This window comes from Pteropus medius, unplaced genomic scaffold, assembly GCF_902729225.1.
Source record: "Pteropus medius unplaced genomic scaffold, Ma_sr-lr_union100, whole genome shotgun sequence".
Taxonomy (NCBI): Eukaryota; Metazoa; Chordata; class Mammalia; order Chiroptera; family Pteropodidae; genus Pteropus; species Pteropus medius.
In genome coordinates, this window is record NW_024344372.1 from 1,517,399 (window position 1) to 1,520,553 (window position 3,155).

Consider the following 3,155-nt stretch of genomic DNA (forward strand, 5'->3'; position numbering starts at 1 on the left):
CAAGAGTCTGCTGTGGTTGTAGACCTGATCAAAGTGAGACTTCTGTGTTAATTCTGCACCACTGAGGAAAGCTAGAGCGTCATAGGTTTCTAAGTACTCCTCGTCTTCTGGCAGAAGGAGACACCAGTTCTCTTTGGAAGAATGCAATTTAGTGTATATCTTCAGTATTCTGAACAGTTAAGTTCAGTAGCAATAAAGCATCACCAAAAACATGAGGAAGCAAGTGATCGTGAATGAGAATTAAACAGCTTTAGACTGTGTGTGTGTGTGTGTGTGTGTGTAGTAAAGTCACTATTTAGGAAGTGTTTAAAGAAAGAGAAGATGAAGACAATAAAACTGTCAACCACTGAGAGTATACAGAATGACCAGCAAATTTGAAAAAGAACCAAAGAATTCTTAGCAATAAAGAATTCTAACAGTTCACTCTACTCATTTATGGCAATGATATGTGAAGCTGAGGAGGCAGTAATTAGATGCCTCGTTTGAAGAGATTTCTGGATCAGATCTATGTAAGCAATCCAGGACAAATTTCCAGTCCATGAGCACACCAGCTAGAGCTGCTGTCCACCCACACCTTTCTGAAGAAGGGGAATGGACCTAGGATCCTTTTCTCATTTATTTTTATAACTTATTATCTGATCTTTTCTGACTCAACCTCTCCCTTCTTTTTTTTTTTTTTTAAAGATCATGGGTAAAGCAATAGAACATATATGACAACAAATGAAATAAAAAACAAAAAGTAAAACTAAAAAAATTAAATGCAAAAAAAAAGCAATAGAACATATATGACAATAAATAAAATGCATTAAGGTACAGTGTATTTTTATATACAGAGTAATCGTTTTTAAAATTTGGCAACATATATTACAGAATTGTCTGATTTCATGATCAGCAAATAAAATACATTCAAGGTCATACTTTTATAATTTCTCTTATGAATTTGGCTTTGTAATTTAACCCGGTGAAATTATGGATTTCTCTTATGAATTTGCAAAATACTACCTGGGCTCGTATTTTTTAACATAACAGCCATAGCACATCCAAAGATTTCCTTAACTGCTGAAGTGCGAAGGGAAATAACTTCCTTTGTATTTCCTCCAAATCCTAACATTTCCAGTTGTTTTCTTTTCCCTAGAAAAAGTAGATACTGATGACTGACAGTAAGACTTAATTATTATGTTACAGTGATTAGTTTATGTCTGATGAGATTTAACAATGCCCAGTGAGAGAATGTGAACCTAATTTACAGAAAGATTGAGAGATTTTGTAGACTATAGAGGAAAATTGGGATTAATATGGTTCACACTTAGAAATCAAAATTTGATCACGGTTCTCAGTAGTTCATTGTCTTTTAGTTACCCTGTATACCTGAACCAAGTAAGAATTGAGACCAGTGGATTTCAATCATATGCTAAGTCAGCTAAGGATATTCAGTATAGGATATTTAATTCAGGCTGTAAGAGCCTGGCCTTCTGCCACTCTCATCCTAACATTTAGTAAAGCTCCAAGTTTTGCATACCCTCTTCTATAGTGACTTTACACCCAACTCTGCCTTTCCATTTCATGGTTACCACCTTGGCACACATCCTTGTCGTCTCACATTGTATCTCGTGAATCACCTCCTTGACTGCAGACTCTCTACTCCTAACATAGCCTTTACATTGCTGACAGGTTAATCTTCCTGGAAAACAACTTTTCATCTATTGTTCCTTTGCATCTGAGACCAAAAGTGTTGTTTCTTACTCTTTTCCTTGCTTTACTACTGTTGAAAACAATGGTCACCTTCCACATTATGTTATCCTTTGTCAACTTTTGGTGTCTTCTATACACTCTAGTTTTCCAAATTCAGTCTTAGAATTTTCTGCTTCTTTCTTAGGTATTTATAAGTCTCACCCTGTCTATAGATAGACACTTTGGCCAAAAGCCATGCAGTTTTCTTCTTCCTGGAAGTTGTAATGTGACACCACCCACATTAAGGGTTTAGTTTTTCATTTTTGATATCTTAAGAGTTCTCTCCATTTCGCCAGAGAGTCTGCACTAGTGTTCCCTAAGCAGAACTTCATACCTGTTTTATAGTTATTTTGGTGCATGATTTTCTCTATTTTTTCCTTTCTGGCTTATATCCATCCATAGGATCAGAAAACAGATGACATTGGCCTTCATAACTGTCTGTCCTCTGGAGATATTTTTCTTCCTCACTTTTTCCTAGATCCATTTTCTTTTGTTTTATAAACATTTCTTGTTCAGTACTTTCTTTGAGGATGGGTATTCCCCTAGAATGTTTTCTTTCTGCTGTGATGTCCAGTTTGCTTTGCTGCATCCATAGTCACGTGGAGAGAAACGTGTGCAGAGCATAGAGTGCCCATAATTAGAGTGTTCAGCCTCCATGCAACATGTATATAGATTTCTGTTTCTTTCTGTACTTACTACTTCCTGAAAGCACCACATTAAGATACATTTATCCTTTCATGTGAACTAAATTTCCAGCCTGCTCATCGGCGCTATCAGTTGACACAGTGTCAGCCATTTTTCTAATATATGCTACTCGTATTTACAATGGGAAAGTATTGATGTGAGAATACACTATGTTAAAAGTCAGGTCTACAGCCATGTGACACTGAACGCACCCAATCTCATCTTATCTCTGAAGCTAAGCAGGGTTGGGCCTGGTTAGTACTTGGATGGGAGACCACTTAAGAATACCAGGCGCCGTAGGCGATAAAAAAAAAAAAAAGTCAGACTATTCAGTTAATAAAATAAAGGTATGTCTTCCAGCGCTATACTAGTCTTGCACCTAATAGGCACTCAAATGTTTTTGAATGAAAGAAATATGTACTTATAGGTGTTAATATTTTGAAAAAAGAGTGTCAAAGTTGCTTTCATAGGTAATATTCAGTATTATCCTAATACATAAGGGTCGTTCTCGGAGATAATGAGCTCTCCATCCTTAAGTTGTCCAAACTTAAATTTGTTTGATGATCTAAGGGACTTTAGAATATCCAAGGGTGATCACCCTAAACCAGAGGTCAGTAAACTATTAAGCACAGATCAAATCTTGCCTGCTACTTGCCATTATAAATAAAATTCTGTTGGAACATGGCCAAATTTAATTGTTTAGGTATTGTCTATGGTTGCTTTCATGTTACAATGGTACA

General features: G+C 36.1%; 1 pseudogene; it reads left to right on the top strand.

Moving 5' to 3' along the window:
* The first annotated feature begins 2,599 nt into the window (after window positions 1–2,599).
* LOC120608694 (uncharacterized) lies at window positions 2,600–2,718 on the top strand (annotated as a pseudogene).
* Window positions 2,719–3,155: the final 437 nt, after the last annotated feature.